The 27897-nt window shown below is 45.9% G+C and overlaps 1 protein-coding gene across 2 annotated transcripts in view; it reads left to right on the forward strand.

Annotated features, from left to right (window-relative positions):
* The first annotated feature begins 3170 nt into the window (after positions 1-3170).
* Positions 3171-27897, forward strand: part of GNG12 (G protein subunit gamma 12) — a 120916-nt gene continuing 96189 nt past the window's right edge. Inside the window, exon 1 of one of the 2 annotated variants that reach the window (XM_045584486.1) lies at positions 3171-3321. The gene's annotated coding sequence lies outside the window, so the exon portion shown is untranslated. The remainder of the gene's footprint in view (positions 3322-27897) is intronic. The other variant, XM_036443769.2, reaches the window with a different exon arrangement.

Here is a 27897-nt window from a genome sequence, read left to right on the forward strand (position 1 = left end):
AACCTTCTCGTAATCTGGGACCCAGGATGTTGGAGATCCAGTTTTAGACCAATCCCTGTAGGTCAGGACGAGGGACTCTCTGGTGCACAAATCCATGCACCAGGCCTTTAGTTCAATTATAATGTTGTACACCTGAAACTGCTGGAAAACAAATTAGTTTCACTAAAAGAGATGTTGATAGGAAGCCAGGAAAGCTGGTCAACAACCTTAATTGCTCTAACCACTCATCCTTTAGTTGAGACATTGTTAGCTAAAGCAGCCTCCACCTTGTTTGTCCTGTGTACGTTTCTGTTATTTCCTGCCTAATGGCTACATGAAAATTTCTATTTATGTTGCCTAAGATGGTTTCCCCAAAGCCTTAATAAAAGGGGATGGCAAGGCCAGAGCAGGAGTAGTTCTCACACTAGAGTTGGACTACCGCCTGGCCCCCATATCACCAAGGTGAATTTCTTCAAGTCTCAAGTCTCTTCATTTGTGTGCAGCCCTTCTCCAGAACCTGAACCCTGAATTGGAACTCTTTCCACACGGGCCATGAAAGAGATTCATATATCTGGCACCCAACGTATATGAAACTTTTATGATGTTAATCAATGTTACCTTAATAATAATAAAAATAATGTGATATCCAACCAGGTTCCATAAGGGAAGGGGGGGAATTTGGCCCAGTCTTGTAGGAAGCTCTGTAAACAGTGGAGATCCAACCTAGAGTTGTCCTGACTGCAAGAATTGGAGTATTTTATACCCTCATGTCCCTTAGTCATTGGAAAAAGGCTGGGCTAGAGACAGGGACACATTACTTCCCAGTTACTTCCAGCTGTCCCAGGAGCAGGCAAAGCAAACCCTGCAAGCTAAGGGTGGTGCTCTGACGAGGGAGCAGGTCCTAGTGATGAGAATGAAAGCATAGCTGAAATCAGTGTGCTCAACATTCAACAAGAGTCAGAGGGAGGGAGGCTGGCAGAGCACTGACAGAAATTGCCAGAGTCAGGCTTGTACTTAATGTGATCCAGGGTAAGAGACACGCTTGCCTATCAAACACAAGATTTCATGGGTGAAGTCACCCATAGCAAGGTAATATATGTGAGAAATATCAAAAGTAAGCCAATCAAAAATATAAATGAAAAAAACATATAGGAGGTACAATGATATGAAGGTGAAATATGAGTGGCTGAAGTTTGGACACATTGGCAGAATGGAAAGAACAGTGGATGCAGGGCCGTGGGTAAAGCACAGAGTCTGGTTCTGCTACTTTTGGGATACATGGCCTACCGTCCCAGTGTTTACCTGCTAGGGTAAGGAGGATTTAAAGCGACATCTGCCAAGTAAGTATTAGTTCTTATTACCCCACCTATTTCGTGCCTCTCAAACTATCTGTGGTATTTCATTTTAAATCTGTTACAGTTGATGCTTTTATACAACATGATACAGAATGGATAATGAGAAAATGAAATAGACATACAAAACCCAAGGCCATATTTTTAGTTATTAAAGTCAACAGGCAGAAAATGACTCAGTCAAATTGCTATAAAAGTTTCTATTTGCTCATCTTCAACTCCTACGCTCATCCCATTACAGATAGGTAACACGTCCCAAACTGTCCCTGTTCTCTGGACCAGTGGACTTTGAATAGTCCTGGATTAGAAAATCTTCGGTAAGCCACTTACATTTTTGATGTCTCCGTTTTTAGGTTTTTGCAAGAGCTGAATGAGCTTATGCACTTATGACACTACAGAGTGCCTCATAAATGGAAATTGCTGGTAAGGGCTGTAGGAGTTGATTCTTTAGTCGGTGGTCAAAAGATAGAAACTCCAGGGTGTGATAGTCCCTGTTGGCATCACACTCTTCTGTATGGGTATATGCTTGGAGATGTCAGGGTCCGTAAGTCAGTCAAGCATTTTCTACCACTGTATGATGCAGGAAACAAAGGGCTTACACCCCAACAACTACCGCCATCCACTGGTGGCTACAGCCACACTCCTGCGGCAAAGCATGCAAACAAGAAACTTCCTCCACCTGCAGCAGCCCTTCTGCAGCCTGGCCAAGTGATTTTACCAGAATGATATTTGAGTCGCCGTAGAAATAAAGAGTGAAGATAATGTCCTTACTACACTAGGCCTCACTTCTCTTCAGTGGGTGAAACTCAGTTCCCAGACATCCCTCGCCAATGCTCTTAGGCTCCATTTTCAAGTTTGGACTCTGCCCACACTGGTTCTACGTGACCTACTTTGGCCTCACCTTCTCTTTTTATCTCCACCCTGTCAAACGACAAAGCAGATATTTAGGGATATGTGGGGAGTTGTCTAAGTAATAAGATTCTGTACATCTGTGTGTGTTTTTTTTTGTTTGTTTGTTTGTTTTACTCTTTCTGGACACCCCATCTGATTCATCTTGGTTTCTCCCCATCATCTTTAAAGCAATGTGTGGCACATAGCAGGTGCTCAGTAATTGTTCACTGAATGAACGACTATGTACTAGTCGTTTGAAGTCTGTGAAAACAGAAGTGGCTCTTCCAACTCCGGACCCTGAATCCATCCAGAAGAAAACCCAGCCAAATCCAATGAATCCATGAAACTCTGCCAGGTGCTGGGCATTAGGAAACACTCATTTTATGGGGGAAGAGATGGAGGTGAAAAGCTCCTAATGGGTGCCTGTACTTCAAACACAACAATCCACAGATGTCTCTCTCCACTTTCTGGGAAACGAAATCTCTCCGTGGCCCCAGGGCCCTTTAAATTTTACTGTGACTGTTTTCTTAAGAAATTCCTGGAGCGGAGCCTAAGTTTGGTTGTAGGGGGTTGGCAGCGCGCACATCGGTGGCCCAGGGGACTGCTGGCATCAGGGTTGGCGAGGAGTTCGCACGCGAATGAAACTCCCGAGAAGTCAGAGCAGCACCCCCCGGGAAGGCAGCGAAGTGGGGGGCCCACCCCTGAGAGTCCTTGAACTCCAGGGCTTCCGTGAATTCGGGAAAGGACCCACGAGAATGGCCAAAGCGGCCAGATGTTGGCGGAGTTTCACAGCTCCGGACCTACCTACCCCCTCTGCCCGCGACAAGGGGTCGGAGTCCGCACCCGGGAGCGGCCAGGGCGTCTGGGGCGAAGGGAGGGCTCGGCCGCAGGAAGGAGTCCCGGCTGCCGCCGCCCCGCCCGCCCGTCGGATTGTCCGCCCCGCCTACCCCGAGCGAGGCGGGGCCGGGGCGGGAGGAGAAGAAGGAGGAGGAGGAGGAGGAGAGGTCGGAGCCGTCTCCAGGAGCCCTTAGAGACCGAGTCCCCGGCGGCGGCGGGGCGGCCACGGGCAGACCAGAGAGCACCAGCGGCGGGCGCAGGGGTGAGCGGGGCCACCGCGGGGACAGGGCGCAGCGCGGGGCGTCGGTTGGCCGGCTCGGGGGCCGCCTCCGGGTTCCCGGTGCTGGGAAGCGAGATGGAGGGAGGGGACGGAGGAAGGGAGGAAGGAGGGAAGAGTGTCCCGGAGGGAGGGCGGGGACTGGTCGGGGCCCGGGTCGCCGCCGGAGAAGGGGATGGGGGAGGGAGGGCGGGCGAGGGGCGCCCAGAGCGGGGACGGACGGCGCGCTCGCCGGGACTGGCGCAGCCGGGGGCGCGGGGAGCCCTGGGCCCTTCGGGGCTGGGGCTGGGGTAGCGGAGCCTGGGGGAGAGGGAGGGGCGTGGGGGGGGGGGTTGGGGGAGCTTGAAGCCAGGGGTTGGTCTCCCAGCTCGCTTCCTCGCCGGCCCCGGGCCGTGCGCCCCGAGCCGGTTCGGGGCCGGGAGGCTCCCGCGTTCCCGGCGCAGGCTTGGCGGCGGTGCCAGGTTTGGGAGGAGGGCCAGCTTCTGGGGGCGACCTGGCGCCACGCCCCTCTTCCCTACTTTCCTCCGCTCTTTCCGGGGTCCGGCCCGCGGGTGCGGAGCCCGGGAACCCGCTGGGCGCGGGGGTCTGGCGGGGAGATAGCGGGTCCGAGAGAGGAAGACCCAGAGCGCACTCATCCCGCCGGGGACCCCAGCAGGTGGTGACCCCAGAGGGTACTGGCAGGTGACAGATACACGGGGAAGTCAAGACTCGGATTAAAAATAAAAATTAAGAGTATTGCCCTCCCTCCCTCCAGGACACTCTTCCCTCCTTCCACCGTCCCCTCCCTCCATCTCGCCTCGGATACTTATGGCGTGTATCAGGGCTACTTTTTTTTTTCTTCCTTCTCTACTTTATTATTACCTAAATGTTCACGAGGGCACATCCATGAAAGCTAATTTCCAAACGCGGTAGCTCACGCCTCCGACACTCACTGGTGTCCCTCGCCTTAACGTTTTGTGTCTCGTAAACTTGGCTTACATCATTCATAACTTTCGAAAAGGAACTCGTGATTCTCGGTAAATCACTGCCGCCGAGTTGAACTTGGGACAAGTGGGGATCTAAGCGGAGGGCCCGCCGGAGCCCGCCGTCCGGTGGTCCCCCCCGGTGCCCGGGCGTGGCTGTGTGTACGGACCGGCGCCCCGAGGAGGAAACGGACCGAACCGGGAAAAGGGAGGTCCCGGCGCCCACGTGTCCCGGCACGTTCAATGGCTGCCCCGAGTGGAAACAAACCGGGGATTTGTTAGACCGTGTGTGTGGAGTTGGAGAAACTTTACATGACCCCCTTCCTTCCCATCAGTTACCAGTCCCCCCCCTTGTCTATGCGGACCGACGCTGTTTATATTTCCTGGGGCTGTCTTAGCTTGGTCCGAATGGATTGTCTATAATGAATCTTTTGGATGTTGTCAGAGGCAGGGTCTGTATCCGGGTGTTCTCTCTCCTTGAAGAGCGGGGTTTGCCGTGGTTTTTAAAGGGCCAGTCCCGTTACTGCACCGCCACTGGTGCTCCCGAGCTCTCCCTGTAGGTCCTCCGGGATGGCCCGCTCACCTACGAGAACCAGGAAGGCAGGCAGCGCTGGAGTGACAGGTTGGGTATTACTACTGTTGCCAAAACAATCTCCTTCCAGTAAGGAGATGGTGTGTTGTTGTTTTTTCAAATCATATTGTATGTATTAGCAAGTCCCCTTTCCAATAAACACAAATGATTCACACGTCACATAGTTTTTCAAAGTAATCAGACTTTTTATAATGAGACTTAAATGATAAAAGGACTTCAGGATCAAATGTTCAGTCCCTTTGAGTGCCCTAACAGTTAACTAGCATCATAAAACCTTGGGTTAGAGCCAAAAAAATACTGTGCGGCCTATAAGAACTGTGACTTTAAACCTCATAAAAAATGCAGTCATATATTTATATGTATTTTTTTATAGCCGTATTTTTTTTTTTACTGTGTTTAACCCAGGGTAAATTCACTAGGTGTTGAACCCCGACAGCGTTTAGATTTGTGTAGAAATACATAAATGCATGAATCTGTGCTTTACAAGAGACTGGAAAGATTAATCTTATAAAATTTTCTGTGTGGCATGCTGCAGGCTCCTGTGAAAGACTAGCTCCCTAACAGTAAAATGTGAGGTGTCAGGCTTGTGTTGTTGTCACTGTTGAAGGAGGAGTGGTTTGTCAGGTGTGACAGCTAAGAGCTTCATAGTGAAAGCACTTGAGGAAATGGTTAGGTAATTCAAGATTAGTTCTTGTTTTTTATGTTGAAATCCTCTCTCTGAGGGGGAAAAAAAAAACATTCACAGGGGGAGGAGGGGAGATAAATGGTGATGAAAGGAGACTTGACTTAAGTGGTAAATGAACAATACAATATACAGATGATGTGATATATTATAGAATTGTACACCTAAAACCTGTACAGTGTTATTAACTAATGTTAGCCCAAATAAACTCAAGAAAAACGAAAATTCACATTTAGAATTATGCCATTTATTGTGTTGGGTTTGTAATTGTGTGGTGGTGTTTCTTTTTTTAATTTTATATGTAAGCTAGGGAGGTAGGTTGTGGAAGTCAAATAAAGTTTCCTGAGGCCTGATTCAGAAGAGAAGCAGTTTAACAGTGGTTTGTGGTGTGGGTTTTGGTGTCTTGTGGACAGACCTGGATCCGAATCTCTGTTATTTAACCTTTTCTCGGTTTGCATTATAAAATGGGGATGACAGCGGACTCTATTTCTAGGGTTTTTATGAAAGTATGTGAATCTTTGGAAAACACTTTGCACCTAACACACAGTTAATGTCTGAACTATTAGATATTTTCTGATCTAGCTGACGTTGGCAGCAGGCTTTTGGATAAATTATAAGATGGCTAGAACCTTCAGGAAATGCTGGATAGTGTAATTTTAAATTCCAAAGAAGGTACCTGATGTTACAGACTGGTAGAGAGATGATAGATAGATATAAAATATTTGTGTACCTATGTGTGTCATGTTTCTCCCACAGTGATATGAATAATTATGTTAATGGATTAACAGTTTCAGTATGCTTTTAGTGTTCAAGTTGCAGATGTATAATATTTCTTAGAACTAAGCAGTCAGAAACATCTCATTAATCATATTTACATTTAAAGAGAATTTATATATTTCAAATAGTCCTGTTTATTAGCTGTGTATAGGAAATTAAACCAGGAACAGAAGTATTTATCTTTAACCAAGCATGACTTTTAGTTAAAATATGAAGAAATATGACCCAGGGGTATCCAGCTATTTACTTTCTCATGCACCGATGTCCAGGGCCAACAGATAAGCCACAAGTAGTGTTTAGGGCTGATTGGGAATGTTTAGTAAACGTTTTGTAAAAGCCTTATGACTGATGATAAACTTCCAGGGGAATGCATGTTCAGCTAATTCAGGAAATCGACTCATCATTGAAACATTTGCAAAATTTTAAAAAATGCTTTCATCTTTAAAAACAAGCCCTTTAATAAGCGCCTTTTGTTTTTCTTAATGCACATTGGGTGCAAAGAATTGGACTGATTGGGATCATAGCTTGTGCCACACATGGCTTCTCATGTTACAAATTGTTCCACAGGGACACAGAGAGGGTGCTTGGTAGTATTTTAAAATAGCTGTAAAGGATATAGTGTAGTTGTGAATCATTTCTTGCCTATCACATTGTACTCTGAAGCAGTGGAGGACTTGACTGAATCAATTATTGATTCTTTTTACTCCTAGGACAAACATCGTACGTAACATAGTGATGGATTCCTGGCTCCTGCCTCTAGGTGTGTAAAGTGTGGCAAGTTACTTAATATCTCGGTGCTGTGAGGAAGTCATGAATCAATCTGTCTAAAGCATTCAGAACAGTGCCTGATACATAGACAATCTATAACAGCGTTTTTCAACCGCTGTTCCGCGGCACACTGTGCCGTAGGTGCAGACAAGACAAGAATTTTATAATTTTTCACTATTTTGTTTACTTAATATTTCATAATAAAGTAATTATAAAATACTTTCTTTGTGTTTATTTGATTCCTATTCAAGAGAATTACTTTATATATAGTCAATATAGGCACAGAGTTAAATTTTTTAACATTTTCTAATGGTGGTGTGCCTCGTGATTTTTTTCATGAAACAAGTGTGCCTTTGCCCAAAAAAGGTTGAAAAACACTGCTCTATAATAATAAAAGTGTAATATGCTAATTAGACTGGACCTTCTTCTGGAAGAAGCCACAGCAACAGGGGACAAGGCAGAGGCAGCCGCCCATGGCAGCGGGGGGTCAAGCCCCTTGCACGAATTTCATGCATCAGGCCTCCATAAATATTAATGTTAAGTAAACATTAATGTTAATATTATTAACATGTTCAATAAATATTAATGTTTAATTATTACTTACTGAAATTTTCTCTTTCTAAATGTTATATAATGAGCATGTATCATTTTTGTAACAAAAAATTGTACAAAATTTCAGTGTTTCCCAAAAATCTAACAAAGCTCAGTATTTTTAAAAAAAATCCTGCCAAGCAGTACTTATGAAGTAAGAGAATATACTTAGACAATTGGCATTGCATCTTTTAAATGTGAAATGTGACACAAGTTAATCCTCCTAGATCTCATTCTTGTTTTCCTTTCTTATTAAAAACTTAAAAAGAAATCAATAATCCACGAAGTCCATGTTTTTCTAGGTTAAATAGGGAAAGGGCAATGTGCACATTACAGTGCATTATTACAATTACAACCAGGTTTTAAAAAGCATGTGCATAAACAGAAAGTCTAGAGGAACATCCAGACAAATGGATGATGGGATTCTGATGCTTTCCCCCTTTCTCTCCCCATTTTCTCCAATGAGCATGAATCCTATATAATAAAAGCCTAATATGCTAAGTGTCCAGTCATCCAGTTGGCCATTCAACCAATCAAAGTGTAATATACTAATGATATGTTAAGGCCTGGGACTGAGCAAGATAGGCCGGACATGCCCTGGAGCCCTCCCGCTGTCCCTCTCTGGCTGGCCAACCTCCCACATCCCTCCCCAGCCCTGATCGTGCACCAGTGGGGTCCCTCGGCCTGGCCTGCGCCCTCTTGCAATACAGGACCCCTCAGGGGATATCAGAGAGCCGGTTTTAGCCCGATCCCGCAGGCCAGGCCGAGGGACCCCACTAGTGCATGAATTAGTGCATCGAGCCTCTAATATATAATGAAAGCAATCTATTTGTGTAACAGTAACTCAGTGAAAGTTCTGATTTATTAGCTACAAATAGCAAGATTTTGTTATTTTAGAAAAACAAACACCAGCCCACATAGCAGTTAAATGTCAAAACTTTGGTAGTGAGAACTGTTTAGCAGTACAAGAAAGGTTCTTTCAGAAGTTTGCAGGTTTATCTTTTACGAGATGTTTGCAATTAGACTCCGTACACAGACCTAGTCCAACAACCTTGACTATGGGAGTTGTCACTGCATTGACGAGCTGCATGCACACAGCACTTTCAGCATATCCGAAGCCTGCCAGACAGTCACGAGGAAGATACAGTGAATTTAATTTAAGCGGAAAGTCCGATAGCTAAAAAATACTTCCGGCAGAACTGTGTGACTTTGTTTATTGAGCTATTCTACATCCTTGCCCCAGGTCTAAGCCCTTTGCACACATGGTCTTGCTCAGTCTTCTCAACTGAGGAGGAGGAAACCGAGGCTCCCTCAGTGGCCAGACCAGAAGTCGACCCAGAGTTGTTCAGCTCCACGCACCACTCACTAAGCACTGTGCTGAGAGCTGAAGTGGAGGTGCGTCCAGCTTCTCTTACGGTTGGGATGACCCACCTGAGAATTATTGCCTTTCATTGGTCTCACCCTTCTTCAACCATAGACATTGAAGTTTCTAGAATGGTGCCAGAAACCTGGCAGGCCTGAAGTGATCTGTGAAATCAGCCTCTCCCTCCCCTGCATTCCCAAAGAGGGCTTGAGAGTCCAGATGAAGGAACTGGCCTAAGTCCTATTCTAGAACCAGCTCAGACCAATCGGTCCTCCTCCCTGTCCTCACCTCTTTTCCTCTTTTAGGAATGGAAGGAGAAGAATGAGCAGGTGGCTTGGATCCCGGGCAGAGAGTGGAGGTGATTTGATGGAAGGTTACTTCTGACTGAATTATTCCACTTATTGCCGAGTCTCTTGAAAATCATTTCTAGTGTCACTTAAATGTTTGGTTTATCATGTTAGGCTTTATTGGGTATCATAAAACTGCTTCGCTGTGAGGGTCTGGTTGCCATCCTCTGACAAGGAGGCTTTTTGTCTTCTTTTAATGGGCCTGCATTTCAAAGGATTACTGTATAATAAAAACCAGGGTGTTGCAGACTCTTAAGACTTTTCATACTTTCAACTCTGCTGGAGAATTAATAGCTAAAGGAAGAATTTCTTTTAGGTCTATCTTAGTAAATCAGTGGCTAAGAATCTTTTGCAATTTTCCTCCGTTGATTACAAGCAGGTGACTTTGGACACAGAGGGATAGGAGGACTTACATTCCCCGTGTGCTTTCTTACGGAATAGACCACATGTGTCAAACACAAGGCCCGCGGGCCAAATCCGTCCCGCCAGGCCTTGCAATGTGGCCCGCACCGCGCTGTCATCACTGCACTCTGCTGCGTTTCCGTCACAATGACAGTTTATGACTGTTCAGTAAACCATTCGGCCCGCGATTTAGGCTGGATTTTAGATTTTGGCCCCTTCTCTGAGTTCGACACCCCTAGAATAGACTGTCATTCCCCTTGCAATTAATGTCATGTAATTGACATGTTTGGTTGACTCAGGAGAAAGTGTGACTTTTGATTTAATTTGGGTTGTTCACTGGAGTGGGTTCTGAATCAGCCTTCCTCTCTGCACTTGCATTCTGTATATAGAGAGTTGCCTTCATTCCAATAGCTGTATACAAACCAATATGAACACTAGGGTAGAATCTTGCCTTTACTGATGTAGGGCAATCAGGCTTTTAGTTAGCTGCAGATTATCAGCCAAGATGTCCCTGAGCACTGGATAGTAAACCCTCAGCTCCACTGGAGACCCTTTGACTGAGGCTCCAAGCTTTCAGTGACCTCAAATTTTGTCTGCTTTTCAGGAAGAAATTACTGCAGAGGAACATGGTTTAGCTCTCAACAGGAGCAAAATAAACCTAAGGATGGAAAGAGGAGTCAAAATCCAAGAGCTGCTTGGGCTTTATTAAGACTCAGAGAGGACTTGATAGCTATAAAACCATCACACACCAGTTTAGTCAACCTGAATCTCGGGCAGATTGGGCAAGTGTTGAAACCAGCACTGTCCTGTACTGAAACCTTTGAGTTATTAGTCTGTTGCTGGCACAGGAGACCATCTTCACATGAGTGTATAAGGTCATCATCAGGTGCTTAGGCAAATTGTTAGGGAGGGTTGGATGTCTGGCCAAGGAGCAGAAGGATTGGATTGTGACTTCCTGACAGGGCTGTCTTGAACCCTTGTACAGGTTATTCACTGTCCAAGAGTGCTGGCCAAGGAAACAAGTGGTTACTCAAATCTTCTTAAGGAAACTGTGTGTTCTGACCCAGACTGCCTCTGCCAGAGGAAGAGCTACTTCTCTCTGATGCCCTCAACCCTGCAAGGCCAGGTCCACCAGGAGGGGTTGCCTCTCTCTGACACATACAAAGTTGTGATGCGGTCAGCAGTCGCATTGCCTCTCACAGACCCTCCAGCCCTTGAAAGCATGAGCCAGCAGATTCTGACACATGTAGATGCTTAATAAATGCCAGTGGAAAAGAATAAAGCATGTTCTCTACAGCGTGTGCCAGCCACGTGCATGAGCCACTGTTCTTTTTTAATCAAAAGAGTAAAATTAATTGTCCTGACTAGGAATGCCCGCTCAGTGGCTCATGGTCCTTGTGACAGGCTTCAATTCCATCATTTCCTAAGACGAGCACTTGGGATGGTGTTGACATTGCTGACTGTTGGTCGAATGCCAACAAGTTGCTTAGTGCTGCCTGACACATGCTGGGATCCCTGCACCCCTATTGTAGTCCACCCGATGAAGAGAATGCAGTGCTGACTCCTGGGAATGGGCACAGGGGTTCATGTTATCTATTGACCAATGTTGGGCTCTCCCCTTGGGGACAGGATGCCAAGGACCGTGTGGCCTTAGGAGCCTTTGGAACTTACCTGTGAGCGCTGCTGCTTGTGTAAAAAGACTTTTCTGGTTTAGGGGGTAACAAGTAGGGAGCCTTAATGCTAAAGCTACCAAAAACTAAGAAAGGAAGTACGTGTGTGTATGTGTGCGTGCGCGTTTGTGTGTATGTGTGTGTGTGTATCTGTCCGTCCATCCGTCTGTGCCTGCTGGCGCTTCTTGCAGGCCTTTTCTTTTAAGTTGATCCTTTAGAAAACCTACTCTCAGAATCATCTTCCCACTCCTAGTTCCTCTCCTGGGAGGTGATCTGCACAGCAGGTAAGGATCAGCCATGTTCAGTGGATCAAACTGCTTAGGCAGTGGTTCTGAGGATGAAGGTTTGTACTTTGGACCTTGATCTTCTACTGCTTCATGGAGAGGCTGCACCTTGTGGGAAAAGCCCACAGGCATAGGAAGGTGAATGCTGTTCACGTTTAATCTGGTTAAATGAAATTTTCTTAAGGCAAATTCTGATTCCCAAAGCAGAAATGGCAAGAGATAACAATCCGAAACAAGGTTCCCTATAGACTTTTTTTTTTTTTTTTTTTTAGATTGCAAGCTTAACCTGTTGCATGTACACTATGATTTGATTTTACAAAATTCCAGGAGTCTCAACTTTTCAGAAATATTTCTCTGTCGAATTAAGCAGAATATTCCCACACATGCTTTGCCCTCATTTTTTTTTTTAAAAAAACATAAATATTTGATGAGTGGTGTGCTTCAGCCATTACTGTCCAAATCCAGAGAGCAAATAAAAGCTCCTGGCATGCTGCCTTGGAGCCAACCCTAGTGCCTCCCATTCACCCACAGGTCTCTGACTTCCTTCTGGCTGTGATCACACCAGGGGGCCCAGGGACACCCACATCCGGCAAGTGACATAAAACAGGGCAGAGATCAACTCTCCATGTTCACTCTGCTCACCTCCTGAACTCTGGACTCAGCTTCCTCTGACTTACTGACACGAGAACTCACCTGCCTTCACCCAGGTTTCCCAGATCCCTGAGCGAAACTCCTTAGCCTTGTGTCTTCCAAGCTGGTCTTGTCTTGTTCTTTACACTCATATGAAAAGTGGCTTATGCAACCTCTTCATTTTTTAAGATAGGTATTATGTTTATTTTGTCCCCAAGAACCTGACAACCCTATCAAAAGGTTCACACTGAGAAAGCCTGCCCCCCTCTCATCCAAGCCTTTCCCACACTCTCTCCAGGTAACAACCTGTAAATACAACCGAATAAGAATATATATGTGTATTCTTCCTGCTTTCACAAAAGATAGCGTATTATATATACTCTGCTGGCGTATTATAAATACTCTTCTGTGTCTTGCTTTCTAAAATTAGTTGTATGTCCTGGAAGTCTCAGCTCAGCACATAGAGGTCTCTCTCAATCTCACTCTCGCTGTTCTCTCTGTCTCTCAGCATAATAGTTTTCCCTTGTGTGGATGGACCATAATTTATTTGGCCAATCTCTATTACTGGGCCTTTGGAGTATTTCCGTCTTGTGCTATTATAAACTGTGCTGCACCAAATAAAGGTGTAATAAGTCATTTTGCCCTTGTGCCGGGGTACCTAAAAGCCGGATTCCCAGAAGTGGGCTGCTGAATCACAGGCTCATTAATCCCCCTCTGGAAGGGCTGACTCATAATTGCCCTCCCACAGGCGATGCACTACTGGATGGCCTGTTTCCCCACAGCCCCAGCAGCAAGAAGTGTGTCATCTCATTTTCTTTTTCTTAATCTCGTTAGGAGGAAATGGTAACTTTGGTTCATTGAACATTTTCAAATGACGAGTAGGTGGGGGTTGGGGGCCATTTGTACATCTTTTCTTGTGTGCTGTCCACACCTATTGATCTTCTTGTGGGCATTTATTGACCTTTCTTCCTGAAGCAAGACTCTTGGCTTACACTGCTGTCAAAATATCTTAGATACCGACCTAAGAATGTGATGGCTCTTTTGAGCCCAAGGGTAGAAGTTGGCTGCCAGATTGTCAGCGCAAAATTGAGAGAAGTGGAAAGTAGGGTTTTATGCCAGTCGCTAATGTCTGATTTATAAATAGTTTTCAGCTAATGGTATTATTAAACTGAGGCTTCTCCAAAACCATTATGAGGATGATCTTCGAGTCCAGAATTTCTCCCTCTCTAACAAAAGCAAGAGAGAGAGAGGTTGAGATTATATAAATTCCAATGGTACTTTCTGCAAAATCTCATCAGAAATGTGGGGTTTCCCATTTACATGCATCTCCGGGAAGGTCATACCCACCGCATTTTTAATCTGCTGAAGTGGGCTCCCCTTCTCCCTTTGATCTCCCTGAGAGCTGTGTACTCCATTTACAAGGCGAAAGAGAAGAGAAAGTAAGAGGACCCTGTGGGGAGATCGGCCAAAGTTCAGGGTTTGAACAACAGGTGTGGAGTTGGAGTTTCACACAATCGTCTTTCTTTTTGAGATGCTCTTTCAGTGAGCTCTTCGTAATGCTGGTGTAATGTACATTAATTTTCCTCTATTTAAAAATGAAATCCATCGAGAGAGAACTTACAGGTTAGGATGCAGACTGCGCTTTTGTTTGGTTGCATTTAGAAATTCATAAAGCTAGCTGACATCTCCATCATAAAGAAACAAAGAAGAAAACAGTGATCACGAAAACCTCTTCCCAGAGTTCTGCACTTCGCTCTGGAAAGGGGGACTGGTCTCCCAGCCCGTGCTCCCTTGTCAGCTTCTGGGTTTTGATTTTTGTGGAAGTTGCTTTTCAGCTCTCTGGAGGCTTATTGTTTCTCCCGGTGCTGCTCCTTCCCTGTCCTGGAGTGTTGCTCTCCCACCGCAGTGCCAGCACCATAGGGCAGGCTCCGGGTCTGTGGGTCTGTCCTCAGTATCTAGCATGTGACCTCGCACCTTGCAGTTCTCCATTGACAGTGGATGGACGACTGCTGCTACAGGTACCTAACATGCTGTTTGTTTTTGTTTAACTGCTGAATTGGGCTCTTGGCCAGGTCTTTGATCAACATTTTAGAGATCTTATGTCAGACATGGCCCTGATTGGGGCTGGGGTGGGGAGAGAATCATGTTAGCCATTCCTGACCTGTCAGCAGGATTCTGTAGCCCTTTTGCTCTCTGACAGCGTACATGAGAGTTTAGAGCAGTGGTTCTCAACCTTTCTAATGCCGTGACCCTTTAATACAGTTCCTCATGTTGTGGTGACTCCCAACCATAAAATTATTTTTGTTGCTACTTCATAACTGTAATTTTGCTATTGTGAATGAATCATAATGTAAATATCTGTGTTTTCCGATGGTCTTAGGCTCTACAGCAGCGGTTCTCAACCTATGGGTCATGACCCACAGGTTGAGAACAGCTGGCAGTGTTGCCTAAGATCATAAAGGGTCCTGGCATTAGAAAGGTTGAGAACCACTGCCTTAAGGTATAATTCGGGCATCATAGGGTGCTTGGAATCTCTTTGAGGGGCCCTTCTGCTCCACTTCTCTGCCTCCTGCCAGAGAAAATTCTCTCTCATAAAACAAGGCTCATTGGATTCGATTGGCCCCACCTGGATCATCCAAGCTACCCCCCCCCCCCCCCTACTGTAACTTTAATCACACCTGCAAAGTCCCTTTTGCCTCTTTACAGAACACATTCTCAGGTTCCAGGGATTAGAACATAGACATCTTGGCGGGGAGGGGAGGAGGAAAGGGGTGGAAGAGAAGGGCATTCTGCCTATCACAAAGAATTGTCCCCATATCAGAGATGTTAAAATGTGAACAGAATATGCTTCTTAGAATTGATAAAATACTATATCTTGAGTTTAGGAATAAAGGAGCTACTAATGTATATAAAGCATTCAGCCTGTTAATAGTAAGTGCTCAGGCGTTAACTATTGTTATTGTAATTATTGATCATAGGGCTCACAGAATACCCATCCCCTTTCAGTGCCATAGAAGTTCTTCTCACAGTTAAATGTGTGTGTCCAACCCTGAGAGGAAACAGTGTGGTAGCAGTTGGTTTGATGACAGTGAGCATGATAGTTACCCCTTGAGTGACAGCTGCATCCCACGTGCTAGGAGCTTCACCTACACTTTCTCTCACCTTGCAGTAGCCCTCGAGGTAGGGAATACATGCACAGGTGAGGAAGCAGGTTCTGAGAGGGTGCACACTGCGTCACAGCAGTAAGTGGTGGTGGCACCTTGCTCTCAAGCCAGGTCTGTCTGACTCTGCAGTCAGTGGTCTTCGTGGGGCCAGGTTACCTGTCCCACAGTCCCTGGGGGTGCTGTGTGAGAAGGGCAAGAGGAAGAGGTGTCCACCAGGTGTGTGGGCTGGAGAGGGTGGCCTCCTGGAAGGGGAAGGAACACAGGGAACAGACATTGCTCTGTGAGGTGTCTCTCTTGTACTCATAGTTGTACTCTTTGCTAATGATTGTTTAGCTCATTGAATACTAAGGGCTTGTTTTGTCATCTTTTTCCCCCAGTTTAAATGAGCACAAAAATGATCTTTTTTTCATTGACATTATCAGTTACCTACGCTATGGGGAGACAGCTATGAACAGTATTGTGGTATTTTGATTTACAATAAGAAATATATATATATATTTTTTAAAACTTCTGAAAACCTTGGAATTTCTTAAATGATGAAATAAATGTATCTTGCTTATGTTAATGAGGTGACTTTTGGACTTCACCTAAGGGATTGGTTTTCCTCGCAAACAGCCCCCATCCTTAGGTGAAGTCCGAAAGTCACCTCATTAACATAAGCAAGATATCAAAATATCACAATACTTTCAATCCCACTCTTCAGTCTTCCTGGAAGCAGAGAAGGCGGGAGTTTGAGTCAGTCACCAATGGCTGGTGGTTTAATCCATCATGCCTGCAGAATGAAGCCTCCATGAAAACCCAGAAGAATGAGGTTCAGGAAGCTTCTGGGTTGGTGAACAGGTGGAGATGAGGGGACATGGAATCTCAGTGCCCTTCCCCCATTCTTTGCCCTCTGCGTCTCTTGCCTTGAACATCCTTTGTGATAAATCAATAATCTAGTGAGTAAATGGGTTTTCTGAGTTTCTGAGCCACTCTAGCAAATTAATCAAACACTAGGAGGGGGCCCTGGGCACCTCTGATCTATGGCTGGTGGGTGAGAAGCACAGGTGAAGTTGCAGGGCTGAACCCTTAACCTGTGGGATCTGATGGGATCTTTGGGGAGATAATGTCAGAATTGAGTTCAGTTTTAGGACACCCCGCTGGTGTCCATTCCTGATGGTGTGGAAACACCCCCCTTCCCCTCCTCCATGGAAACTGGGGTTGTTGACCAGACCAGACCCTTTTGTATAGTGTGTGTGATTTTTAGCAGTAGAGAACTTCTTCTTTTTAAGCCATTCTAAGCCATCAAAAGCACAGGCAGGCCTTGAACCTGGACAGTGTGGAACTCATCACTAACTATAATGCCTTCATGCAGCTGGGAGACAGGAAGTGCCATTTAGATCTATGGTCAAAGAGAAAAGGAGGAGAGCAGTTCAGTGGAACTGGAGTAAAAATAGTCTTCGTTGGAATTCAGTAAACTAAGATCACAATTTCTAGAGTTTTTCTAAGACACAACTACAGATTGTCTGTCTTAGACTCTTCAAATTCAGGTAGACATTGTTGGAAAACATCTAATTATCTTCCCATCAAAACCTGCTTTGCTTCCTGCTTCCTCTGAAAAAGTCAGTGAAAAACATCTCCATCCCCCCAGGAAGTCAGGCTCCGAACCAGAACCATTGAGTCATCTGGAGCCCCCCCCTGCCCCTCCCCTCCCCCCCCCCCCCCCCCCCCCAGCTCAGACACCGCTCACTCCCCACCAATGCCTGCACACCTACTTCGGAACTAGCCCACATGCCTGCTCTCTGCCCTTACTGCCTCTCACCTGGATTGTTGCCATGGCTTCCTAGCTGACCTCTGCTCTCCAAACTGCCACCAGGGTGATTTTTCTAAAAGATAGATCTAAATGGCACTTCCTGTCTCCCAGCTGCATGAAGGCATTATAGTTAGTGATGAGTTCCACACTGTCCAGGTTCAAGGCCTGCCTGTGCTTTTGATGAACAGCCGAAATCTTGAAAGAGTTATTCAGTTACTCTGTCTCAGTTTCCCCATCTGTAAAATGGGAGTGATAACAACACCTACCTCACAGGTTTTGGAATTTCAGTGAGGTAACGTGTATGGAGCACTCAGGACAGTGCCTGGCCCTCAGGAAACATTATTATCCCATAGTCCTTGACAGCACACCCAGAGCTCATCTTTCCTACTGCTCCCCACCTCATCCCTCCCCCCTCCTGGTGCTGCACAAAGCGTGATCTACAGACAGAACCGTTTGTCCATAATCTGCAGCTAGGTGAGTGCACACCCGGAAAGTACAGAGTGAGAGATTTCCATAGCAATTAAAATCCTCATTTTACATCTCTTGAATCTAATAAAACACTAGATTTGCCTTTTATATTTCGTTTTTCTAACAGTTTGCTTTTATTGCATTTTATAAAAGTATTGGTCCATGGTGAATTAGAAATAAAACCAGAAAGCTGACTGATCTTTCACCATAGGAAGCATTTCTGTGTTCCCACACACCCTTTCTATGGATTCACACTGGCCAGGTTACCCCTACTCACCATGTGACATTAAATCTCTCTGGATTTTTGTTACACCGTTTCCTCTGCCTAGAGTTCATTTCACATTAAGCACCTGTAATAAGTCCCACACTCTGGGGATATAGGATGACTAAGGTACCGCCTCTACTTTTGAGAAAGTTTTACTTAAACTACTCAGCGAGTTCCTACTTATCTTTTGAAACGTAGCATAATTTCATTCTTTCTGTCATCCATTAAGAAATAATTTATAAAATACCAACTGGTTTAGTAGGCACTAGCTGCATTTTGTTCCTGCCTTTAAGGGCCACCAAGCTAATGGGGGTGACAGACACGCAATGGCAGTAGGATAGAGTGTTAAACAGCAATGTGAGGAGGGAAGAGTGAAGATACAGAGGAGGGTGTGCCATCTTTGCCTCGGCTGGGGCAAGGCCATGGGGAGGTCAGAATGGTTTCACAGTTAAAGTAGATGCAGTGTCATCAAAAGATGAAGGTCCAGATCTTGAGGGCAAGCCCAAGGCCAAAGCCCAGCTCTGTCACTTGCCAGCCATGTGACTTTGAGTGATTGACTGCCTGTCTGTTTTATTCCGTTCAGGCCACATAACAGAATACCATAGACTAAGTGGCGTATCAGTGACAGCAATTTGTTTCTCCACTTCTGGAGGCTGGGAAGTCCAAGGTCAGGACACCGTAGGTCCAGTGTCTGATGAGAGCCCCCTCTCTGGTTCCTAAACAACTGTCTTCTCTTCTCCCTGCGTTCTGACACGGGGAAGGTGAGGAGCTGTGCACCGTCTCTTGTGTAAAGGCACTAATCTTACTCAGGAGGGCTTCATCCTTGTGGCCTCCTAGTACCATCACAGCTGGGTTTAGGATTTCAACATAAATCTTGAGGGGACACACACGTTCAAGACCACAATATTCTCTGAATTTCAGAGTCCTCTGTAAGATGGGGCTATTTTGAGGCTCACTTGAAATTATTATATACACACTAGAGGCCCGGTACGCAAAATTCATGCATAGGAGGGGGGAGTCCCTCAGCCCAGCCCGCACCCTCTCCAATCTGGGACGCCCCCTCATAATCCTGGACCGTTGGCTCCTAATTGCTCAGCTCACTTGCCTGCCTGCCTGGTTGCCTCTAATGATTCCCCCACCTCCCGCAGGCCTGATAGCCCCTAACTGCCTTCCCCGGTGCCAGCCAGATTGCCCCCAACTTCCAACTCCCTGCCAGCCTGGTCACTCCTAACTGCTCCGCCCTGGTGGCCTGGTCACCTCTTACTGCCCCCCCTTCAGGCCTGGTCATAGATAGCCACCTTGTGAGAGTATGATGGTCAATTTACATATTATCTCTTTATTATATAGGATGGGTCTAGAACAGTGCCTGACATCTACAACTCCATAAATGTTAGGTGATATTACAATTGCTGGCACCTTTTTAATCTCTTCTTTACCCTTATTGCTGGACATCTTTAGCTTTCCCCTTGTCTGGGTTTCCAGGGGCATGTTGTTCAACAAATTCTTACACCGAATGGAACAGTTTTACCTGCCATACTTGTGGCTCCCCTCCAGGATGCATTGTGTCCCTTGGAGTCAGTGACATTCTTTCATCGTTATGTTGCCGGTGACAGGCAGTGTCCAGGGCAGAGAACACTCAGTGGGTGTTTAGAGAAGGTCTATTGTATTAAAGGAATTCAACTTTGAGCACTTTTGAGAAAGCTTTGTGAGGAGCCTGGTTGTCACAGACTGAATGCTTCTGTTCCTCCACATTCATGTGTTGGGGTGCTAACCTGAACAGAAGGGTGTTAGGTGAGTCCTTTGGGAAGTGAGTGGAGCTCTCCTGGGTAGGACTACTGTCCTTATCATAGGGCCCTAGAGACCTGCCTTTCCCCACCCACCTGTGAGGATGCAGTGAGGAATCAGCCACCTCTGAACCCAGAAGCAGGCTCTCCCCGAATCTGTAGCTCCTTGGTCTTGGACTTCCAGCTCCATGACTGTGAGAAATACCAGTTTGTTGTTCAAGCCACCCAGTCAGTGGTATTTTTGTGATAGCAGCCTGAATGGACTAAAACGCTGGTCAGACATTTATTTCCATTTTACAGATGGAGAAAATGAGGCTTTCTCTAGACAGTTTCTGTTACTGATCCAAGGGCATGGAGCTATCAAATGGCGGAAGTGAGAGCAGAACTCCATGCCTCTTATTTTCCTGTTGTGTGCAGCCTTGTCCAGTGCACCCTGTGAGTTGGGGGGGAGGGGGGGTCTATCTGGGTGCCTGCCTGCCGGGCTCTGAACCTCTTATCACCCAGCCCCACCTATACCAGAATGGCTGAGTGGGCAGGAACCAGACTTGGAGAAACCTGGTGACACACCCTCTCTCCACCCATCTCACCCTCCGCTGCCCCACTGGTATTTATGGGTCACACCCTCCTTGGGGAGGGCCCACCTGGAAACCTGGGTGGAGGTGGAGACAGAGGCGGCCTGAGCTGGAGGCAGGAGGCAGGAGGGAGGACCTTATCAAAGAGTGGACAATTTATAAGGAAGACTATTGGGCTCAGTGAGTTGAGGAGGAGCCACCGAGCGAAGGTTGGAGACGTAAGGAAGCTCTTGTGAGGATATCCAGAGGGCAGTGAAGCTGTTCCTTGGACTTCTTTTCCCTTCAGAAATGTCTTGATGCGCCGAAACCGGTTTGGCTCAGTGGTAGAGTGTTGGTCTGCGGACTGAAAGGTCCCAGGTTCAATTCCGACATTGGTTGCGGGCACATCCCCAGTAGGGGGTATGCAAGAGGCAGCTGGTCAATGTTTCTCTCTCATCGACATTTCTAGCTCTCTATCTCTCTCCCTCTTCTCTGTAAAAAATCAATAAAATGCATTAAAAAAAAATAAATGTCTTGATGCATTTTCCTTCCCACCCTCTCTAAAAGGGGACAGATAGCCTTTATTTCCACTCAGGAATATAGTCTGTGTCCCATTCATTTATTAAGGGGCAGGGCACACCAAGGACTCTGACCTCAAACTTTCTCCCGGAGAAAAATTTAGCATGTAGGACTTTGTATCTTTTAAAAAATATTTTATTAGAAAAAGAAGAATACTTCTCAAAGGGAATAGAATGTAGTGGCCCAGGCAGCCTTGATAACAGGAGACCAAGGCAGTGGTTTGGAAACTCATCTGCACGTTAGTCAGCTGGGGAGTGATTTTGAAAACCCCAAAGGCCTGGCTGCACCCCAGACCTGTGAAGTCAGCCCCTCTGGCGTGGGGCCCAGAGGGCAGCGTCTCTCAGGAAGCTCGCAGACAAGGGTGGGAAGCCAAGGTTGGGGAGCACCAGGAGGATGGCCTTCTTACTGCCCCGTCACCCCATCATCCCGGAGTCTCTGCAGTGCAGATCTTCGATCCGAGGGGATGTTGTGATGTGGCTGCCGATGAGTCTTCTGGATTCTGGCTCATTTTCCTCCTGTGTTTATGGAGTCTGAGAGCAGCCTTTTGAGCAAAAATCCTGTCTGCCTGCAGATCCACTTCCTTGAAACAGGCTGAACCCTACCTTTAAGCTGTCTAACCCAGCTCTTCTACCCTGTTTCCCCGAAAATAAGGCAATGTCTTATATTAATTTTTTCTCCCAAAGTTGCACTAGGTCTTATTTTCAGAGGATGTCTTATTTTCGGGGAAACACGCTACTTGGGAACCAATTATCAGTGCTTCCTGCAAGGTGAAAACAAAAAGGAGTGTCCCTGAAGGGAGTGTCACCGTTCATTCCCATTTGGACTTGGACGCTCACCCATAGTGTAACTCTGGGGACAGGCTACATGTGTGGGAAGTCGTACCATCTCCTGGACAGTTTTCTTGAGAAAGCTGAATTCTGGGATCCTGAGACATAAGTGTCACGTATGGCCAGGTCAATCCGATGGAGCCTAAGAGCAAATTATTGTTTTTGAGGGGTATGTTAGGCTCTTGAATTTTGACTAGAAATGATTTTAGTGGTCAGTGTTCATTTTGTTCTGTGTCCAAAAGAATCTTATTTTTATCAGACAGTAAAGGAAACATTGTGATAAAGGTGACCTGCAAAATTCATAGTCGTGGAATTGATTTGGGAATTTGTTTTGCTGGATACAAATACCTTTGGGGGGGGAGGGGGGAGGTAAGATTTTGTTTGGATTGAATGTCTTTTTTTTCCTTGAGAACTAGAAGCCTTCTGTATCGTAACAACTTTCCAGAAACACCTGAAAGTGAGAGTCCCTCGGGAACTCATATGGTCATAAACCAAATAAAAGTGAAATGTCAAGAATGCAACCTGGTTTTCCAGCTAACTTCACTTTTTACAACTTTGATGATGAGGGTGAGAGGGAGGTAACTTTTTGTGTAGGTATCTTCTCTTGACCAGGCATTACAACCCCGTAAAGTATATAATTAGTTCATTTTACCAAAGAGGAAACTACAGTCAGAGAGGCTTAGTCACCTGCCTAAGGCTGCACAGCTTATGAGTTGCAGAGGGAAAATTCATACCCGAGCCTCTTAACTAGATCACACAGCCCTCTAGTTCTAAAACACACACACACACACACACACACACACACACACACACTTAATAACTGTTCATTTTCTAGTCCCTTTAAGAGACTTTTATTGTCCTCAGAAGATTGTCCTAAAATAAAAGCACAGTGAAGCCTGAGGTTTTACAGAGTCAGCATCTCTGTGAGGACAGAAAGTCCAGAGAAGAGGAAGTTGAAGCTGCTTCCTGGCAGGTACCTTGTTTCTAAAGAGCCCAGCAATTGCTCATGCAGATTTGTTGTTAAACTGGCTCACAACAGCAATTGTCTGTGCCTTCCCCGTGTTCAGTATGGAGTTGTCTAGGTAGGAACAGTTTCATTAGGAGTTCATTTGCCTCCAGTTGATCGTTGCACCTAATGCAGGCATGTTGGTTATTTCACAGAAAACAATGGTGAGGGACTTCAGAGCAATTGTTGGGAAAGTGACAGAATTAAAGGTCTGGCTTCTCCAGAATTTCTAAACAGGAAGTGCTCAGGGTTGACAGCCTGAAAGGGGTGTTTGCTTATTAGCAAATACAATTTTTCAAAAACTTTGCAAGCTTTTGTAATGTTTTCTAAAGGTGTTTTTAAATGTATACGTTTTGTAAGGTGAAACAGTGCTCTGTAATGGCAGAAAGCTGGAGCCTGGCTGACAGAGACTAATCCCAGCTCTGCCACTTGCTACTGGGTGACCTTGAACAAGCTGGTACTTAACCTTTTGAGGCCTCAGTTCTGTCTCCTGGAAAATGGAGATGATAACGCGCCTTCTTCCTGGAATTATTGTGACACATAAGTTACAATATATAAACTGCTTAGTGCCTGACACTAAGTGAACTAAGTCACTCAATAAATGCTTGCCATTGTTATTTTAATTTATTGGAATTTAATTGGAGAGATTTATAGGGGTAACAGTGGGGAGGAGGATGCTCAGGTCCCCCCAAGCCTCCCCTTTGCCAGGATAAGTAAGTAATTCTGTTCAGCTCCATGATTTGAGGTGCATGTTGTTTTTATTCTCACTGCACTCCACGTTTATATTTCTACAGTGTGGTGTATGGGGAAGTCATTGAATTATTTAATTTTTAAATGTGGTATCATTCTAGCTGACTTGGAAAAAGGTGTTAGATGTAGATGTGGCCTCTGCTGAAAATATATTGCCCCCCCCCAAAAAAAAATGTATACATACACTTTGAATAATTATAAAGGCAGTGTTTATTAAAATGCATCTCATTTTCAAAATTGAGCTGTCGGCTGACTGACACATAGCCATCCCATCCTCTGGGAGTCCAGGGTCCCCACCCCACTCCAAATTCAGAGCAAACAATGTCGTTTCTTTCTGTGGTGAAGAGAAGTGTATCAGCTTTCCGGAGAAATGCACTGTCTTTCTGGCCCTAAACTCGAGTGGTTATGTAGGTTCTTATGTGAAGGACATTGGGGATAGGTCCCTTAGTATCTTTCAGAAGTTCTTCCTGGGGAATATTTAGAGAGATTGTCGTGTGGCTGTTTCTTATGTTAGCCTTCAAATAATGAGAAAGATGCTTCTTATTTCAATCTCATTGAGTGACTGTATTTCTACAGGAAATACTAAAGACCTCGGGCTTTCTGTGGATCTGATCTGACCCAGGGTCAGCAGGGAAGCCCTGGGAAAGAAAAGTGGGTGGAGTCAGGAATCTGCCGACTGGAGTTTTAGGTACAGAATTATGGAGCCCAGCTTCCTGCTTTCGACACATGAGGGAACCGAGGCTCTGAGATTTGCCTGAGTTCAGAGAACTAATTGCCAGTACTGTCCCCGAGATTCCAATTCCAGGTCCCACTGCTCTTTCCCGCCAACGCCCTCCTGTCAGGAAGCCTGTGCTGTAGAGCAGCTCTGAGCTCTAGTGCTCCCGGGAGTGGTGGCAGTGCTCAGTCCGGCCAGTGTGGTAGTCACCAGCCACATGTGGCTCTCCAGCACTTGAAACGTGGCTAGTTAACTGAGAAGTATTTTTTTTTTTTTGCTTGATTTAATTGTAATAAAAATTGAAGCCCCACCCTCGTGGCTCAGCAGTTTTGCGTTGGCCTATGAACCAGGAGGTCACAGTTTGATTCCCAGTCAGGGCACATGCCCACGTTGTGGGCTCCATCCCCAGTAGGGGACATGCAGGAGGCAGCTGGTTGATGATTCTCATCGTTGATGTTTCTATTTCTCTCTGCCTCGCCCTTCCTGTCTGTAATCAATAAAAATATATTTGAAACAGTTTGAATTTATATAGGGATATGTAGCGAGTGGTGGTCATTTTAGAGAGCCCAACTTTAGAGACATTGAGAAGGAGAAAAGTCCCGTCCTTACCTCCTGCCTCAGTCTCACCAGGTGGGAGGTCCTTTTCCAGTGGCTCAGGTATAGCCGGTCTGTGCCAAAGCAGGAGAGTCGCCCTGGGCCAGTCACCGCCTCTTTCCCGATAAAGGGTGGCTCCTTTAAAAAATAAGGGTGTTGGACCAGATCTCTCGCCGAGACCTCATGATGACTATGGGCCTGACTCTCCACGGATAGGCAGTGTGATCTTTAACAGAGCCCTTAGCCTCCCCGTGCCTCAGTTTCCCCATCTGTGACCTGAAATTACCACCTGTTCTGTCATCCTCCCTTCCTGCCTCCCGATGATATTGGGAGAAGCTCAATATCAATATTAGAAAAATCAGCCAGAAGAGCTCCCTGTGGCAACTTTTTAAAAAATAGTCTTTGGTGTCTCAAAATATTTTTGGTTTTGATATAAGTGGTGGGTGGGTTTTCTTTTCTCTTAGATGCTGCAGTTGATGAGCTTACCCTGTCAAGGTTATCCTCATTGTCAGAGTAGAGACAATAACAGCACAGTCCGTCCGAAACAGGAGCTGGAAGTCATGGTACTGATGACAGATAGCTGATTTGATCAGTGGAAGCTAGTTTTTTCACAGTAATCTTGCTTAACTAGGCATTCTTTATCATCACTTCACACTCTGCTGTTTTCATCTGAGAAGCCAAAGCAAATCTTTCCGCCCCCACCCCCCACTCCCCCCAAAGAACTAAGACTCTCCTTTACTGGCTTTTCTTCCTTTTGCTTATTTTCTCCCATCAGCCTGTGTTAAGTCCCGTGTGGAATCCACAGTACCATGTGTTCTTCAATAAACAAATAAACCCCCTCAGGATGGTTTCCTTGGTTATACCTCTGCCTCATAAGTTCTCAAACCTTATTCCCAGATAGCAATTCTCCACTGTGTACCCACAGCTCACTGGTGGCGGTCTCTCGATCAAAAGATCAAGGCTTATTATGTATTTTTTAAAATATATTTTATTGATTTTTTACAGAGAGGACAGGAGAGGGATAGAAAGCTAGAAATATCGATGAGAGAGAAACATCGACCAGCCGCCTCCTGCATTCCCCCCCGCCCCCCCACCGGGAATGTGCCCTCAACCAAGGTACATGCCCCAGACCAACACTCTATCCACTGAGCCATATAATGTATTTTTGCTACCACAGATGAAATGGGTCTTCTGACCTGATGCGAGTGGGGTACAACTCGCTCTGGGCTGCGGGCAGTGTAACATCCAGCTGGGGCCAAAGAAGATAGTTGCTAGGTTGGCACTTGTTGGATGTTTGCTCCCAGGCATGGAAGTGGAGTGGGGCCAGCCGTGTGGTGCTGGCGGGTGACCCCGTGCGGACGGGCTTAGTTGCAGATGCCCTTTAACACACAGCGAAGCATTGTTTTACTGCAGCAGCGTTTGCCCTAAAATTATGGTCGCATGGTTTAGTGTTGTGTTGAGGCTTTTAATTCCTTTTTTTTTTTTTTGAGGCTTTTAATTCTTTGCTCGATGCCACCAACCATTGTAGCATCTGCAACTATGCCAACGACCACTGTTTCCTGTCCCGGAGGTCTGGGGGATGGCTGAGGGGAACGATGCAGGACCCGGGGTACATGGGAGCTCTCTCCCTACCCAGTACCACCAGAGCTGTTTCAAGTTTTCATGCTTCACAAATCAGCCCTCTGAAGGAGATTCCTTTTGAAGAAAGGATTCCTCGGGCCAAGATAAAAATGTTGAAAGCCACTACTCTAAAGCAGTGCCTCTCAAATGTTAGTGAGCACCAGAATCACCCAGAGGGCTTGTTAAAACAAAGATTGCTAGACTGAATTGAGGTTTAAAAATTTGTATTTTAACCACTTCCCAGATGCTGCTACTGATGCTGATGCTGTCCCAGGGTTACACTTTGAACACTGAACCACTGAGTTTAGAGAACAGAAATAATGCCATGAATTGTGTATTGGGTACTATGTTAGATGTGATCGATTCCGTCTCATTTGAAGCTAAAATCCTTGTATTACTTTTCACATTACATAAAGGAGAGAACTGAGGCATACTGAGTTTCAGTAACTCACTTGTCTTTAAATTGCTGATCACTAGAGAACTGGAATTTGAGTGGAGGTCTGGCAGTTAATACCAGACCTCTTTAATCTAGGACACCACGTGCCTTTCTTGTACATCAGTTGTCCCCAACTGATGGTCCAAGGTGGGGATGAGAGCTGATTTATTGCAAGGGGTTTGCACATTCAGATGTAAAGCGAGCTTGGACCTCAGACTGAAGGTCTCATCTATTGGGTGGCTGCTGTGCAAATGTATGTTTGTGATAAAGACACTAGGAAGTCAGATTATAAGTGTCTCAGCTTAATATCACTTCACGTGCACCGAGCATCTTCTCACAACGGATACCAAACTGACAGCTACTACTCCTGAGGGTCTGTAAAGCTGTGCTTTTGCTTTTGGTGCTAAGAACTTGTCTTCATTCTAGAAAAAGTTAGGAATTTCACTGAGGCACCCTGTCTGGTTGCCCTAAGACTGGGCCTAGGGAAGGAGGGAGACATAATATTCACGAACTGGTTCTCATTCAAGAAGGTTGCTGGAGAAAGTAGTGCTGTCCTGCTGAATGATTCCATCAGGAAGCCGTGCAGGAACTCTGCCTTCAGCGGCGGGACAGCCAGCATCATCTGCCCACAGCCTGAGCCGCTCTCTCCGCTCTCTCCCGTCTCTCCTGCCCTGCTGCTTTCCAAGGCCAGCCCTTCCTCCCGGAACCTGTCCTGTCCCCTGCCTGCATTCCTTCCCCCTCAATTGTCTTCTCCCCCAGTTGCATTTTTGCTTTCTTAGTCTCTCATTCAAATAATTTTTTTTTTATGCTCACCACATACCAGCAGCTGCCTCCCCAGTGTGCTCAGGCCTGCCAGCTCTGCTCATAGTTGCGATGGTTACTCTCCTACAAGTGCCCTGCTTGGGTGAAGTACTAAATTTGCCTCAGGTACCACTGACCACT

This window comes from Pipistrellus kuhlii, unplaced genomic scaffold (assembly GCF_014108245.1).
Source record: "Pipistrellus kuhlii isolate mPipKuh1 unplaced genomic scaffold, mPipKuh1.p scaffold_m20_p_2, whole genome shotgun sequence".
Taxonomy (NCBI): Eukaryota; Metazoa; Chordata; class Mammalia; order Chiroptera; family Vespertilionidae; genus Pipistrellus; species Pipistrellus kuhlii.